The following is an 18873-nucleotide window of genomic DNA, read 5'->3' on the forward strand; positions in this document are numbered from 1 at the left end:
GGAAGTGATGAAGTTAGTAAACAACGATAACAACCTGAAGCAAGGAGAAAGAGATAGCAGTACATGGTAGAATATGTTCCAGACCACAGATGTGTTGGAGATGGAGATTGAAAAGTTATCGCGCAGTTAATGATGAAGCAGTCCATATGGAGGAGATTGACAAGAAGAAGAAGAATGATCAGTCATAATTTGAAAATGAATTGCATGTTTGTATGCTAATAAGAAACAGGCTCTGAAGAGGCGAAGGGAAACCAAAGTCTTTCGATCCTGAAGTAGGGCATGCACATCGGAGGAAGAGAATGGTAGATGAAGAGGCTCGTTATGAATAGGAGCTCAATTTCTGCAAAACCTTCTATACAATGGTAGAAAATTTCGGTCAGTTGCTTTCAAGGCTGGAGAAAGCAGAAGGGAAAAAGGTAGAAGAACAAGGTTCAATGCATGGAAATGGTAGAGAATAACCCCCTTCTTCTCCTTCCACGAGTGAAATCTCCTCTTCCTCTCATCACCATCATCATAGAAATTCAAGGGGTGCATCTAAGAAACCTTTCTTTAAATTAGATGTCAAATTTGATCTGCTCATGTATAACGATGAAAGTAATGCAGAAAATCTTAGTAACTGGATTAGGCAGATTGAGATATACTGTAGGATTTAGTAGATTGAAGATGACGAGGCAAGGATTCAGTTAGTCTCTCTTTGGTTGAGTGGCACTGCTCTCGTCTGGTGGGAGAGCAAATTGCAAAGAGTAAGAGTGTGGGTAATCTTCTTTCCTCATGGCCCAATTTCATTTCTATATTAAAAGAAAAAATTTATCCCTTGGGTTATAAGCAACAAGCCTTAATGGATTGGAAATACTTAAGGCAAGGCAGAGGTCAAGATGTTCAGAGATTTAGGAGTTTAGAAAACAAGCACTTAATTTGGGCATTGCACTTGACTCACCTGAAGTAGTAACTAAGTATATTGGATCATTACATAGTTACATTAGACACTCATTATTATTGTTTGAACCTACTACCATTGACTCGACTAGTGTAAAGGCCATCCATATGGAAAATAGGGGAACACATGGATGAGATGACCACCCAAAGAGAACTGCAATAGCCAAGAGAAGGGAGCAAAGCCCTCTTGTACCCATTGTGAGAAAGAGGGGCATGACAAAGAAAATTGCTCGAATTTGCACCCTGAGCTGAGACCTGAAAGGAATGACAGAAAGGGGAAGCATAAGGCTACCACCACCATGCAACAAAACCAAGATTCCGAGTCAGAGGAAGATGAGAAGGTCACAACTGCGGGATTTGCACGAGGTAGACCCATTGACTTGGGGTCCAATTGCGGCAATGAAATGATGTTTGTAGACCTTTGGATCACGACAGAAGGACCCATAGATTTGGGATATGATTCCAGCAATGAGTCAAGGATTTCAACAAACATAACGAAAAGGGCACTTCCCACAGCAAGACTCCAACAACTTGAGAAGATCAGACACCGCATCCAAGAAGAGAATATTGAGCTAAGGAGGCTTCTATAGGAAGCAAGGGAAGAAAAACAAAGATTACTACACCAGTTGCAAGCCAAGGATGAGGCCTTGGAAAAGTTGCGGCATCACTATCTAGAGGTAAAAAATGACTCTTCGATTTCATATGATTTTCATGATGGTGAATTCGTTGTTTTTGAAAAACATACTACAGGGATTGGATCCAAACTATTGAAGAAAATGGAGTATTAGGGAAAGGGCCTTGGCATGAAAGGACAAGGCATTGTAAACCCCATCGAAGTCAAGGAAATGTCGCATTGTGCAGGACTCAGATACCCCAGAAAGGAAATGGGAGAAAGCTCCAATACAACTAGTAACCAGCCAATGACAAATGATGAAAATACTTCCTCACATTCCAACGATAGTGAGGGATCCATGAACACTTATTGCAGGAAAACCAAGGGAAAGCGCCCCAAGGAAGTCTCGAAAGTTTGGAGGAAAAATAATCTTTGTAGTCCTTGCAACAAAGAGGAACACCAATAAACCACGTGTCCGATGCTCCATGCTCCGGAAACATCATCAGAGGAGCTGAAAGGTGAACATGTTCAACAAATGAATCCACCCCATTCACGGTGGTTTGATTTATTATTGGTTTTTTTTTAAGGTTGTAGCTTGTTATAGCCACCATTGCAAATCATATGTTGCAAGTAAATGTAAAAGTGATGGTGTGTTCCCTATCACTTCAAAATGGAACGATGATGTTTTGGCCTTTCTTTATTAGTAGTTGAGGTATTGATTAATTTTTATGTAATCCTTGGCCAAGGAGTGTGTTCTATAAACTCTTGGCAAGGAAGGGTTGTTAAGTCATGTGTGGTGTGCATGATTACAAAGAATGTACTAGTTTCGCGTGCAGATGATTGAAAGTGTGGATTGAAAAGGACACAAATAGTGTGCTAAGTGTAAATGCTTTTGGGGTCCAAAAGCTCCTTATTGGGAAGGATTGATCTAGGTGGCTCCAGACACATGCAGAAGACCAAGAGGGCTCATGAAGGGTAAAAAATAAAAGTTCTTGGATTGTGCTCGAACCAGGTTCATGTTGAAGATCTCGTCGTCATAATTGCGGTGGTGCGAATAGTTCATCAAACCAAGTCCGTATGCGAAATTTAGGAGCAGTCAAATTTCAGGGTTGACTTGGGTGACTGGGCAGGCTTAAGGAGGCAATAATATGGACAAAATCCCGCCATCAAATTCTGGCCAACCTAGGCCAGATTCTGGGCAAATTTGTGGCATGTTTAATTTGTCTCCTTTAGCTAATTTTTTGATTTTTCAAAAATAGCCTGCACTTTATTAAATAAATAAATAAATGAATAAATAAAATTGGGGTGTCAAGCCACCAACCTCACCACCCCCCAATATCCCAAGTATAACAATTTTTTTTTTTTTTATATATGGGCTGAGGGGCCATGACCCCCGCTGGCCCTCCCTCAACCATCGTAACAAATCACATGGGGCGGGCAGCCATGACCCCAACACCTCAAAAACAAACAAATTTACGAAGCGGGCTGGGCAGCCATGACCTTGCCACCCCAAAGCCCTCTCAACGAGCACCATATAAACATAATGGGGGTGTGGGCTATCAACCCCGTCGCCCCTGGAACCTCTCCACTAAAACAGAACTGCCGGCGGGGGAAAGGGCGCGGGCCACCCAAACAGTGGATTGACCACTCCAATAGTTTAAACAAAAAAAAATTGTTTGGTGTAAAATGGGGAGGGGTGGGATTTGATCCCCCGACCCCTCCTCAAGTAATTTCTAAATTTTTCCATTACACCAAACTGACTTATTGTTAAGTCCGCCCATAAAAACATTAAATAAAACTCTTTGCTTAGTGCACTGGGGGAGGAGCGTGCACACAATTCGAGGTAGGTCTATTTGCAGGTGGCAAAACCATGAGCGATGCAGAGAGAGGGGTGGAACCATGATCTGAGCAATTTCTCCTGGGGGCCAGATTTTCAATTTGTCAGTTTTTAACAAATTTTCTATGGGTTCAACATTTCTCGACGCCATGAACTCAACGGTGCTGTCTGCTTCTCCATCAGAGGTCTATAATTTTCGGGCTTCTTCAATTTTGGAGGGCGTGGAGATGTAATCCCTCCTGGACGAACTCTAATATCAATTTTGTGTCTTCTATGCGTGGTTGCTATTCTTCTCTTCCTCTTCTTTTACGCACTTGTAATTTCATGGTTAAATCCAATCTTAATATGTAATTCTTTAATGCATCACAAGGAAAAGATTTTTGGGATCACTAGATAGACCCAAAAGAGTGAGAATTTGCGGATCAATAAAATAGAAACCCTCATCTAACATCTGAAGCTTTGTTACATAAGTATATTTTTACAGATCAATACGAGATTTTTTTAACTTAATTTCCTAGTGAGATCAGTATGAGTGGATATCAAGGTTGACCAAAAGTAACCATTTTAAAGGTGAAGGACCAGTTTGGACTCCTGAACTGATACAACGACTCAAGAGAACTGACAATAAGATTTCAAGGGTTGTCGGTTTTTGATAGCATCTTGGGAGGATTCATTAATTAGTTTGTCGTAGACTTGACCATGTCCTACAATGAAGTAGAATGATGATTCTTCAAACGACTACAAGGTAAGTATTTAAAATATTTGAAACTTTGGGTTAAGATGCTTCTATGTGAAAAGGGAGTTTTACACATGTAACTAGATTGCTAGTTTACCTATGTTTGAAAGAAGAGAGAGTAAATTTGAGCAAGAGATTGGAGTAATGCGAAGTGGAAATAGATATAGAGTAGATACTAGAAATATATCTCGTGGAAAATACTTGAAGATATTTGTAGAGACTTATTATATTCCTCTTTTAAGTGAATTTGAAATTGAAATAGAAGAAAGCCACCCTAATAACCCCTAGGTAGCTTCGCAGTATTCACCCTTCTAGAATGGGAATTCACAGAAGCTAGAATTGAGTAATAGTTAGGGTGTTTTTTGCTTCCCCCTCCCCCTACCCCTCCTACCCCCCATACCCCTCCCCTCACTCCTCCCCCTCCCCTTACTCCTCCCCCTCCCCCTCCCCCAAGAAGAAGTATGGATGACGATATTAAGCTACCCATTTTAAAAGGAACTGGATTGGAGGTTCTAGAATAGTTTTGGTTTTTATTTGAAGTTGTATGTACAATGAAGTGGATCAACGATGAGAATATAACAAAATTACAACTTGTTACAATGTTTCAAGATAGAGACTTGACATGGTATATGATGTATTCAAATAATCAAAACAGAACATTTGCAGATATTAAAACAACACTGATAAAAGAGTTTAAGAAGCCGAAGTCTGAGTCACAATGCATCACCAAATTGAAAGAGATCAAACAAAAACCTACTGAGTCTATTTGGGAGTTTGATCATAGATTTAAGGTGTTATTAGATAGAGTAAGCTTTGACATAACTTTATAGCAACATCAAGAATGGTTTATAGTTGCACATCTATTGCATATAATATTGCCATTAATGCAACAAAAGATAGGAAGTCAAGTTGAAGCTCCGGAGATTGCAATGAAATTAGAAGCTTTGCCTATAGGAGATACTAATGCAAGCATGCAACAGATTCAGAATCATTTGGCGAACCTAACCCTACAGATACAATACATCAAGAAAATCAAAGAAGTTAGAGAAGAAATATGGTATATGAAGTTCATATCAGAGGGCCATTCTAAAGAATAATGTCCTATCTTCAGAAATTACATGGCTGGTGGGGCACCAAATCCCTTGAATGTAGGGTCCATCTTGTGGTAAAATATGTAAGACTAGAGGCCAAAATCTTTTAGAAGACCATTACTTTTTACATAAATATGTACAAACTCCGAGGAATCTATATTGCAAATTTTGTAAATCAGTAGGACATGATGAGAATAATTGTCGGGCTTACGTGATGGAGCGTAGTCCAGACACTTATAGAATGAAAGTAGAAGAGAATGGACATGAGGACAATGGACAACATAGTGGTCGATGAGGTTACCGAGGAAGAGGTTGAGGTGGTGGAGTTGGCCAAGGATGTGGACAGATAATTTTCTATAACTATGGCCAACTAGGTCATTTTGTGAGAGACTACTAGAATCCAATGACATGTAAGTACTGTAAATCCTTTGACCATGTAATTGAAGAATGTCATGTACTTATGGAGAAGATGCAAGAAAAAAGGAATCAACAACTGACATAGAATATTCAAATGATGACTGTTGAAAGGAGGACTGACGAACCTTGAATTAGTATTGTCACTAGAAGTGGAGCTATGACCGGTAGTGATAAAGAAGATGAAAAGAAAGAATATGAAAGTGCATGGGTTAGAAATACTACTGAGAAAATTCTTGTTTTTGATATTCAGAAATAAAAAGAAGTATTTATGGAAGCAAAGTGAAGTTTTATGGATGCTAAAGCTTCGACCTCTAGTGCACAACTAAAGCCCGATTAGAAAAGTAACTGTGACGTGTCATTAGCTTCGACACAAGACCGAACTCTGACACATGATCGAGCTCTGACACAAGACCATGATTCAGTAAATAAAGTAGGTATTTTAATGTATTTTCTTCAGAATTGTACGAAATTGTTATGAGATCAAAAGGTTGTAAAAGAGATTCAGGAGTTGATAGATTCCTTTGCATCCAAAGAAACACTGTGAAGTGATATGGGAGTATTCAATAATGTGCATCGACAGAAGAGAACCAAAAGAGAAATGATGCTTGATGCGCAGAAAAGAGAGTATGAGATGGATCAAATTATTCTGGATAGAGGATATGATGCTAATGCCTTGATGAAAAAGACATGGGAATTAATGGTAGGACAAAGCTATAGTGGTCACCTATTCAGTTAAGGATGGAAAATCAACAAAATATCTTCCCTCTGGGAAGACTACCAGGTGTCAATGTGGATATTGAAGGAGTTCATACTACTGCTTATTTTGAAGTAATAGAGATCGTTGATGACAGTAACCCTTATCCTAAATTGCTTGGAATTGACTGGGCATTTGACAATATCACCATAATTAATTTGAATAAGAGACAAATGATATTTGAAGGAAACAATATGAGAGTAATTGTTCCCTTAGATTCATCAGAGGGAGTAAGATGTAAAGAAACAGTCAAAGAAGAATACTGCGCAGCTAACATAGACAATATCTATCAAATGATAATGGAGGAACAAGATTATGTTAAGCCTACTGCAAAAGGAAAGTTGAGTTGGGAGTGTGATAGTCCTTGTCCCTTAGACTTCGAAGAAGAGTTAGAGAACCGACATGATAGGCTACATGAAGTATCCACAAGGCGTCATGCAAGAATTACCAAATCGGTTTGTTGTATGATATCCGAGGTATGTAACCATCCTTCTTATAATGGCTTAGGTTATGTAAATACTTTTCTTAATGATTATGAAGAACACGTTCCAGAAAATCAAAGGTTTCCAGCCTTGGATATAGCCCTGAAAGCTACCCATGCTAGATGGTGGAATGCACACAAGAGGAATATAGGAGGTTGGAAAGAATGTCGAATATTGACGGGGATAAGATTTGGACAGACTGATACAAAGATGGAGGTAAAATATGATGGTGAAACTAATCCTAGGAAGCATATCTAGCTATGCACTACAACATGGAAGGAGATTCCGCAACAAGAATGGGTACATGGATTCATTCATACATTAGAGACAATCCCTAAGAACTGGTACCTAGAAACAAAGCTTTGACATGGTACTGTGAACTGGGAAGACATGGTTGATGACTTCATATTAACATTCAAATTTGAGGATGATTTCCCATACATAGATTTGGCCCTTCAGATAGTCAAGAAGAGGATCTTTGAGAATGTAACCCCACTGACATGGTAGAAAATTGATTGGGATGTGCAGATATAAAATGCATTGGAGTTCTACATCCTCACTGCAAATGAAGAAGAATATCCTCGCAAAATCGACATAGCATAGTGATAAGGATATCGCGAAGTAAGTGGACCTGAGCTAGAGATACCAAATATAATGAAGCCATTGAAGACCAAGAAGGTGAACATAAGATCAAAGAAGGAACCAAAGTTTGCAACAATAGGAGACTACTGGGATGAAGAGACAACCATTAAAGTTACAAAGTTACTTCATGAATTTCAGGAATTATTTCCAACCAAGTTTTCAGAGATGAAGAGTTTAATAGGAGATCTAAGAGTCATGAAGATTCCCCTTAAGCCTGATGAGAAGCTAGTCAAATAAAGAGCTTATAGGATGAGCCTGAAGTATAAGGAGAAAGTGATAACATCAGGAATTATTGAACCTGTAGAAGAATCAGAATGAGTGATTCCTATGGTGGTGTAAGAGAATAAGACTCAAGGAGAAATTAGGATCTGTGTTGATCTGAGAAAGTTGAATGATGCATGTTTACATGATCCCTTCCCTACCCCTTTCACAGATGAAGTGCTAGACAATGTAGGAGGTCAAGAAGCTTACTCATTTATAGATGGATTCTTAGGTTATCATTAGATTAGGATTGCACCTGAAGATCGACATAAGACCACATTTGCTATAGAATGGGGCTCATATCAATACACAGTAATTCCTTTTGGATTAAAAAATTCCCTTGCTATATTTTCTAGGGTGGTGGTTGCAACTTTTAAGGAATACATCCACAAGTTTTTAGAGGTATATTTTGATGATTGGACAATATTTGGATTGTTGAGAAAACATGTTGGAAGTTTAAGACTTATGCTCGACACATGTAGACAATATCAGATCTCTTTGAACCTAAAGAAGTGCATATTTTGTGTACCTTTCGGCATATTGTTGGGACATATTGTTTGTAAGAAAGGACTAATGGTGGACCTTGCTAAGATTTCTATCATTGTGAACTTGCCTCCACCTAAGACAATAAGACAGCTTCGCACTATGTTGGGACATACTGGGTATTATAGGAAATTCATCAAGGGGTATGCTCAGATCACTGCGCCTATGGAGAAATTGTTGAAAAAGGATGTAACTTTTCAGTGGAATGAAGAATGTTAGAAGAGCCTCAACATATTGAAAGAAAAAATGGTAGCTGCACCTATACTAGTTTTCCCTAATTGGAATAAGGAATTCCATGTCCACGTGGATGCCTCTTGTATAGCTTTGGGAGTAGTACTAGCACAACATAGTGCAGGAGAGATTGATCATCCTATAGCTTTCGCAAGTAGAAAGTTATCTAAAGCAAAAAATAATTACACCACTACAAAAAGGGAAGGATTGGCCATGGTATATTCTTTGCAAAATTTTAGACACTATTTGCTGGGGTCACACTTTAAAATGTTTACAGATCATTCTACACTGAAGTATTTGGTTAATAAGCCTGTCTTAGGAGGAAAGATTTGTAGATGGTTACTGTTATTCTAGGAATATGACTTTGATATCATTGTTAAACTAGGGAGACTAAATGCAGGACCTGACCATCTATCAAAACTGGAAATAAGAGGAGAACCAACCAGAATAGAGGATAATATCCCTGATGCACATATATTTACAATCAGAGTTGTAGATGACCTTTTTGTAGATATCATTCAGTTTTGACCACAAGAATAGCTCCTTTAGAGTATAATATGCAGCAAAAGAAAGAATTAGTAGTTAAGGCAGTTGAATTTTCATTAATAGTAGGATAGTTATATAAGATGGGACTAGATGAGATACTGCACATATATGTTCCTGAACATGAAAGACAAATGATTCTAGCAAAATCTCATGGGGGCGCAGCTGGTGGACACGATGCAGGAAAAGCTATTGCGTAGAAGATTTTGAGAGTAGGATTGTGGTGGCCTACACTACATAAAGATGCGAAGGAATATTGTCGAGCATGTGATGTGTGCCAAAGAATAGGGAATCCTTCCTGAAGAGATGAGATGTCGTTGGTACCACAAGTTACATTGCAAGCCTTTGATAAGTGCGCCATCAATTTTTTTGGACCCATCAACCCACCTGGAAAGAGGACTGGTATAAGGTACATAATTACAACGATTGATTACTTAACAAGATGGGCCAAAACACAACCAATAAGGGATTGTAGCGCAAAGAGTGTTGTGAATTTTATTTTTGAGTACATAGTGTTTAGATTTGGATGTCTAAAGGTTTTGATGAGTGACCAAGGTTTACACTTCCTAAATAAGGCTATTGAAGCATTGACTGAGGAGTTCCAAGTTTATCATCAAAAGAGTACCCCTTATCACCCTCAGGCCAATGGAACAATAGAAGCATTCAATAAGATTTTGGAGAATGCACTTACTAAGGTATGCAATGTAAATAGAGATGACTAGGACCTTAGAATTCAGGCGGTGTTATGGGATTACAGGACCACATGTAAAAAGTTAACAGGTCAAACATCCTTCAGGTTAGTTTATGGGAAAGATCCTGTCATGCCCATGGAGTACATCATGACTAGCTTGAGGATTTCAGCTTTTACAGATATGGAAGACCCTAATATAATGAACAAAAGAATGTCGCAATTGCTTGCTTTGGAGGAAGATAGATTTATAGCAAGATTCCATCAATAGGTATAGAAAGAAAGAGAAAAGTCCTAGCATGACAGAGATATTAAGCAAAAGAAGTTCCATGTAGGAGACCTTGTTCCCCTTTATGATAGTAAGTTTGTAAAATTTCCAAGAAAATTCAAGATGCATTGGTTGGGCCCATACATTATCAAGCATATTACTAATGGAGGCACAATTCAATTAGCAAAGTTAAATGGAGAATTAGTTCAAGGAAGAGTAGATTGCAACATGTTGAAGCTATACAGGGACAACCTTGCCCCTACAACTTCACTCTGAAGAAAGGAGAAAAGTCTTAGTGCCACTTGCAGTTGAAAGTGGGCATTGGACTATAAACTACACTACAAAGAAAACTTCGACATAGGAAGTTACTTCGCTACAATCTAGATTATGTCGAAGTTTCATTGTAAGATGGATTGCTTCGATACAACATGGGATGCTCGAAGTTCACTAGGAAAATATGGCCGTTCAAACGGAAAATTTTCATTAAAACACGCGGAGAGATGCATTTATGAGGACAATTGACCAGATCTAGCGATAGATATGCAATTAATGAACACAATTTGACATAATGATGGGGTTAGAAACTCAAATTTGTTATACAAAGCCGCGTCCCACCCAGATTTGGCACTTTTCTATCCTAAGAGTTCTAATACTTCTATTGTGAAGAAGTTGCAGAAATTTCCACATGAATATCCTGATGACTGAAGAATTTATTTGTATATTTAGTGAGAAGGGCTTAGCCAGAGTCATGGAAGTAGCATCAACTGATATGCCTGCATTAGCATCACCACTCACAACAGCATCATCATGCATGCAACTGAAATCCTCGTGAAAAAAATGACCAAAGAGTAGAGAATGAAGAAGAAACTAAAAAATAGACCTGCTGAGCGTTAGAAAGAGCTCAAACAAATAAGAGATAGTGAGGAAGAAGCAGGGCAAGTGAAAATGGATACAGATGGTGCAAGGTTTCCATCTCCTTTCCCACCATATATTCCACCAAGAAAACCAGATACAAAACTAGTGAAAGAGTCAAAGGACATGAAGTATGGCACCTTCACGCCTTTATTGTCGGAGTCAGTGTGATTTAATGGAGAAACCCTTGGGAAGATTCCACAATTGAAGTTCGCGAACTATGATTTTAATGACAGAAATAAATATCCATAGTTCACACCAGAAAAATATTTAAAACAAGTGCACTACCCTGAGAGTGGTGTGACAAGGTTAGAACTGCAATAATGGCAGTTAGATTGGCACAGTTGGGCTTGATGAATATGTTTAATATGCTGCACTTCGGTAGAAGTCCAGGAAGCACAAATTTTGTGAGACAACTGATCGTGTTGGTGCACGATGGATGCCTGTGGATGGGGAAGAGGATCCCTATCGACCCAATGCTAATATGGAGAATCAAAAGGCTGCATTATTAAGGGATGAACCCCACAAAGGAGTTTTTTGGGAAATATCATGATAAAGCCATAGTAGAAAACATGAAGAATAAGTTTGGACTAAAAAAAGGGAAGCGAGGTTATGATATCAACTTGATCAATGACTGGGTAGTTCACTTCGTAGCACATATATTGGATGGAAAAATCATGAGGAAGTGCCCGGCTAATGAAGTCCCTACACCGGTAGTTTCATTAACTACACAATACACTAATGGGGTTTAGTACAATTGGGTCACATATCTTTGCCAAGATTTTTTGGACAATTGCTGCGAGGCTCAGGAGAAAGGTACTCCATCTCATTATGCATGGTTAATTTTGATAATTGCGATTCTTGCATGGAGAGAGCCAGAATATCCGCAATTCCTTTATGTACCCTCAGATGTTTGTGAAGCCGCACGATATTCCTCTCTATGGTATTCCACTAAACCGATGTGAGCACAAGTTAACATAATGTTTTTGGTTTTATATCATATGGACTTACACATGTTGGTGAATTGGAACCCTCACCTTTCACCAAGCCTATACAAGTAGTATAGAAATGTCGCAAAGTTTAACACTGACTTCCATAGAATTTACATATAGCCTCATAGGGACATAAGGAAGAAATGTAATCCCCTGCCATATTTAGTGACAGAAGGAGATCTCCTAGCACATATACAATAATGTCCCGCGAAGTGGATGACTGTGCTAGAGATACACACAGAGGAGGAAATTCCAACAGAGGAGGACATGATGCAGCATGTAGAAGCTAGTGGGAAGGATAAGGATGATCTAAATCTAGAACAAGAGGATCAATACAACGGCGATCACCAGAATCTCCCTGAAGATGATGCGTAGAATAAAGAATCTGAAAAGACAGAGATAGACCAAGCTATCGTGAAGAAGAGGAAGGCAAGTGTGGAAGGTTCTAGAAGAAGAAAAAAGAAGCAGAGTGTAGAAAAGACAAAGGACATAACACCAATGGTCCTCACTGATGGGGACTTGGATCAGATTGAGGATAAAATTAAGGAAGCAACGACAGAGTCATGGAACAAGTTACAGGATCACTACGACACACTTATAACAGGTGTCGAGGAGCACATTACGGAACTGAATATATTGGCACAGACATTGAGACAAACAGTGCAGGAAGAGGAGATTCTTGGAGAGGAAAGACCAATAGAGCTTACACTTGTAGCGCAGATAACACTAATGCCTGTCGAAGCCTTGTAGTTTGACTCCATTGAGGTATAGTAGTAGGCCAAAAAATGGAGGTACGTAAACATGAAAATTACAATAGTGCCACTTCAGAGATTACACAACTTGCATCTAGAGATCATAGACGAGATGAAACTGTGTGAAAAACACACTTCAAAGTTAAACATTCAGGTAGAGAGAGAGCGATCTTCGCTGAAGCAGAAGATCGACTAAGCAATCCAAAAGAGGGATCATGCAGTATAAGAACAACATAAGTTGAAGGAGGTGGTCGAAGTAACATGCCATAAGATTCCAGACGTTGAGGTCCAATAAGAGGAACCAGTGGAGAACAAGGTCACGAAGCTTGACCTTGTAGTAAAAAAATACAAGGATAAGATTGCAGAAGTGAAATTTGCATATGAGATGAAGATCAACGAGCTAAAAATGAAGCTACAACCAACCACAACACATGAAGTGTGAGAGCATAGGGAGACTGACCTAAAGGCTCCAATGACTAGCAACTCCACAGCAATAACATATTGTTGGAAGCTATTGGATGAGAGCTTATAGATTGGAATTCACTGCAGGAAGATCCAAATGCTCAGAAACTACAAGAAGATATTCAGCAAAAGCAACAATAGATGGAGGAGATTTGGGAAACTATGAAGAATTTACCAATCTCACAGAAGCTCACAAAGATCAATGAGGGAATTCCCTCCAAAAGAAGATAGAGGAGCTGAGGAAGGAAGAGAAGATTATGATAGGGAGACCTCATCCATGGCAAGATGAGTCTCTCCAGCTGTCCCAAGCAGTGGATGAGAAGCTTCAAGAGCTTCAACATAGAGAGACAACAATGATGCAAAAGGCTACAAAACCTATGATAGAAGCACTATTGGAGGAAGTTCGCAGAGAAGAGAAGCAGGTCACAAACATTCTACAACAGTTCAATAGTGCCTACAACAACATTGCAATGAAGATCATAGGAAAATCATCGGAGTGACTCAGGATGAGTACATGTGAGTGTTGGGGACCTGTGGGGTGCAACCCAACTTGGCCTAGATTTTGGCAAAGACTCCACATTTTGTGGGGCAGAGCACGCAGTGGAGTGGGAAGTGGAGCGCACAATGGATCAACAAAGCGCAGTTTGAGGAATTAAATATAGTGTGTGGTGTAAGGGCTTTGGGGGGGTCGAAGCCCCTCCTTTTTGTAAAAGTGTGTGATTTTGTGATGGATCAATGAGTTTTGGGACCATAGTTGCTTGTTTTAAGGAATCCATGGTATTTTGATGATGTAACCCTTTGATGTAATAGTATATATAGGGTAAAATAATAAGAGAATCATCTTTAGATCGAGATCAATGTTATGGGTGAATTATTCTAATATGTAATTTGGTAGTGAAGGAGAGGCTCTGCAGCTGAGTGCGTAGAGGCCCGAGTCTGCAACTAAGTGCGCAGACAACTTGTAGCTTAGTGTGAAAGCCAAGAACTGTTTGTTGTTCCAAGATTTATTATATTAAGCAACAATTCTTGTGGATGTAGCCCTACACTGGGGTGAACCACAATACATTGGTGTTTTTATGTGTATATTTGCTTATTTTCTATTGTAGAGTAGTAGTTATTACAATTGCATTTTTGGTTTATGGTTTTATATGGAATGTTTAAGTGATTAATATAATGTGGAAAAGTGATTTATAGTACTAAGAATAAGATAACATAATAATACCACATCTCTTAATCCTTCAAGGCTGTATAAACCGGGTTCTGCATCCTCCCATAGTCACTTCGGGTGAGACTGCGATTTGCTTATAGGTCATTGCCCAAAGGGCTAGTGATTGAGGGTTTTTTTGGTGCACAATATAGATTGAATCTGGGTCAACCCAAACCAAGCCAACAATTATATATATAAGGAAAGACAAGTCAATTTCAACAAATGGGTTCTCGACTTAGAGTATGGACTATACAAGTTTTGTGGCTTATTCCAACTAGATGTTGAACCCACTACTCTAATTGCAAATACCAATTATTAGACAAAACTCTAACATGAACAAATTTGATATATAAACTTTTGAAGTGTAAAGATAATGGAAACATAGAACATGGTTGTTTTTTTATCAAAGGTTCTTATACTTGATGGGGTTTCGAGGGAATGTGTGCTAGGGAAGCATCATTAGGCACATTTCCACTCTAGAAAAGCATGAAGCATTTAGAACCTATTGGAGATTTCTCATAGTGATCTTTGTTTCATTAGTAAGCCTTCATTAGTAGTTGAAAAATATATTTTAACCTTTATTTATGATTTATCAAGGTTTTATTGGGTTTATTTTGCGAACAATAAGAATACCGTCTTTCAACAATTCAAGAAATTTAGAGGATTAGTTGAAAAATAATGTAGTCGATCCATTAAATTCTTGAAATTAGATAATGTAGGAGAATATGTAAATTGACTATTAAAATAATATCATATTCAATCATATATTTCTTGGAAGAGGTATATCCACAAGAAAGTGGTGTTGAAGAATATAATAATCGAACCCTAGTTGAAATGTATCAACATATCTTATAGGCAAAATATTTACCAACTAAGTTTTGGTTTGAAGTTTTTTGTTGTGCCAACTACCTCCCAAATATTGTTATAAATATAGGTGTCATTATTGTGACACCACTTGAGAGATAGAGTGATAGGAATCCCTTAGTGGGACAAGTTAGTGTTTCTAATTTCATTTCCTAGGTCCATATTTTTTACAATTGAAAAAAGAAATTATATGCAAGGAGTCATACTTTGATCATGGTAGGCTACTTCGAAGTGTCAAAAACCTATCCATTATTTGTTCCTATCAAACAAATAATTATCAAGAGAAATGTAATCTTTGATGAGAGGTTCTCCAACACTAATATGTTGAACTCTTCCTTTAGACTATTTCATAATGATTCCTTTCATATTGTTGCAAACAATGGATTCATTATCCCTTTTTTCAGTATCTCCACTACTCGATTTGTTTCTAATTCAATCAACTGATGGACATATCCAACTGAAATCGTAACCTATACAAATTGACTTTATGAAGTAAATATCAATTAAATAAATTTTTGTTTACCTTAGTTGGCTACTAAAATAATTGAAGTGTTTGAACCTTATGCTAGTGACGTTTCTTTGTGTTTCCATACATGTAGTTAGAAGAAATATGCAAGTATTTAATTCATGGCTCATTTTCATGAGACTCATGATATAGAATCCAATGTTTATGCCCAAGGACAACATAAATGGGAATATGATATGTAGGCTAGGATTGATTCATGTTTAAAGAATCACACTTGGGACATAATTCCTCAACCATAAGGGAAGAACATTGTGATGTGTTGTTGGGTATATAAGACTAAATTAACATATAAAAGTTCTATTGAACATCATAAGGCTCACAAGGTCATAAAGGGATTTTTCCAATGTGAAAGAATTGAATACATGGAAACCTTTCCCCATATTACAAAGATGAATTATGTTTAACTAATCCTTTCCCCAATTACTTATTTTGGATAAAAATTAATTAGATTCAAATGTTGTGAGTCTAATGAAAATATTTATGAATTGCAAATCAATGATGATACTTTGATTATTGTTTTCTATATTTATGATTTGTTCATAAAGAAAAAAATGTGATCAAACTCTTAGATTGAAAATTCAACTTGCGACACCTTTGATATGACAAACCTATGTGTTTTGCATTTCTTCATCCATCTTCAAGTTCTTCCATTACATGATGGCCTCTTTCTCCCTTAATATAAATATGCATTTAACTTAATTTTTTTTATGACATAAAACTATAAGCCATGTCCTACACCCTTTTAGCTAGGTATCAAGTTAACTAAAGAATGTCAATCTAAAAAATTTGATGATTCCATTTATCAAAAAATGGTTGATATCCTTATTTATTCAACTCACAATTATCCTAAAATTTCCTTACTGTTGTTATTGCGATTTCCGAGTTTATGTAGGATTCACAAGAAAGCCACTATAAATTTTCAAATATAATTAAGCTACTTGATATGCTAGTGACATAAGGAGTTTGTTATGAAACCAGCTCAAGAAAAGATAGAAAAGATAGATCAATGCCTTAGAATTCAGCCTCTTCGAGGGGGCAACCTCCTTTACATTACATAAATGAACAATTCTTGGATGATACAAATGAAATGACCTCCTTTCTATATATAGGAGTCTAAGGGGTTATAACATAATCAGAGCCGACATAACAATAATAATGTAAGGGCACAATAATAACAATAGTGGGCTTCTATGTGGCACAATAGTAACAATATGGGCACTACATGGGTACATCAATATAATAAGTGGGTTATACTAACAACAATAGGGGGTTACACTAGTAGTATAGGGGCCTAACATGCCCCTCTCCTTCAAAAAGCGTTATCCTCAACGGTTGAGTAGTTCTTGATGCTTCTGTATAAAATTCTTGTCCTCCCATGTGGAATATTTAACGAAAGTTCTTCCACTTGATGAAATACTCTGAAATTGATCGATTTCGTAGCTGTCGGGTTCTTGTTTCTGTGACTGCTCCAGGTTCCAATATGATTTTTCCTTCCTCTTCAATTTCTGACAATATTGCTTGAATTGGGATCTTTTGCAACTTTTGAATAAGTGGCCATACTTCTTCGTCCTTCTTCCATTCATCCCTTGCTTCGTTTATCCAATTTTGTTGGAAAATATAAATAGAAAAAAACAATGCTTCCACATCCTCATCCTTGAAGAGTATTCTCATTCGGTAAGGTCGCCATTTTTTAAGTGCATGTAGTATTGCCAACATTTCCTTCTCATAAATAACTTGCTTGAGATGTAGCAGTAAAAATACCCAATCACCTACATCAAATTTTTTTTCACTACGATGTTGATCTACCTATTGTTTCGTTTGATTTTGCATCGAAGTGGCATTATCTTTTAAAAGTTGGAGAACTTGTTGTTGATGCTCGATGTGATCTTTCTCTGCTTGAACCTTTTTCTTCTTGATATGTCCTTCTATCTTTTGAGGAGTGGTAATTTCTTCCCATCCTTTACAAGATATGGTCGGATTCATTTCTTGATGCTCAATGTGATCTTTCACTTCTTGAACATTTTTATTCTTGATGTGCCCTTCTATCTTGATAGTTTGAGGAGTGGTAATTTCGTCCATTGAATTACAAGATATGGTTGGATTCATTTCTTCTTTCTCGATGTGATGTTTCACTACTTGCACCTTTTTCTTCTTGATATGTCCTTCTATCTTGAGAGTTTGAGGAGTGGTAATTCTTTCCAATGCTTTACAAGATATGGTCTGATTCATTTCTTCTTTCTCTGGGGTGGTGTCCTAGCGTATATCCTCTTCTTTTGATGTTTCTTGATCCTTTTCTTCATCCTCTTCATATTCTATGTAAAATAATTTCTTCTCAGCACACCGATGACCTTTAGTGCATTTGCTATCACAATTGTAACAAAGCCCTTTTTCTCTTTTTTCTTCCAATTGTTGTGGTGTAACCCTTGTAGGTTGTGGAAGGCTGGGAGAAACAACACTTCCATCTTTATAGTTGTGAGGGGTATGCTTCCTGGTTTCCATAATTTTTCTTTCCATTATGTCACAAAGCCCTTTTACTCTTTCCAATTGTTGTGGTGTTTCTCTAAAGAAGGTGTTGCTCTTTGTATCCTCATAATGTGCTATCATTTCCTCCGTGAAAATTGACCATGTAACAAGTTTTTTACGAGAACAAAGCCCTTCATACCATAAAAATTGATCTGGTTCTAAATATGAAGATGAAATACATACCTTTTGTAACAGTTGTACACCATGTAGATCAAAATATTGCTCCATTTGAAGTATCCAATTTATCGGATCCTTGCCATCAAACTTCCTCATCTTGCTTTTTCTTGATTTTAGGAGCTCGATCTTGAAACGACTATAACTCTGTACTTTTCAATCACCTAGTTCTTTCGGTCTTCACGTCCATCGATAGGTTGTGTTGTATTGCTATTGTTTGTGGGGGTATAAAGGTGAAGCCAACCTGTAAGAGAACGCTTCCAATGTAAGTGTGAGCCTAATTCACTAGCCACGCGCAAAGATTAGAAAAAAATAGTTTTTCTGCATCATCCTTGTAGATGTGAATTGCATGTTTGTATGCTAATAAGAAACAGGCTCTGAAGAGGCGAAGGGAAACCAAAGTCTTTCGATCCTGAAGT

Source organism: Pinus tabuliformis, chromosome 1_1 (genome assembly GCF_031772625.1).
Source record: "Pinus tabuliformis cultivar Carrire ecotype Pingquan chromosome 1_1, CPIR1, whole genome shotgun sequence".
NCBI lineage: Eukaryota > Viridiplantae > Streptophyta > Pinopsida > Pinales > Pinaceae > Pinus > Pinus tabuliformis.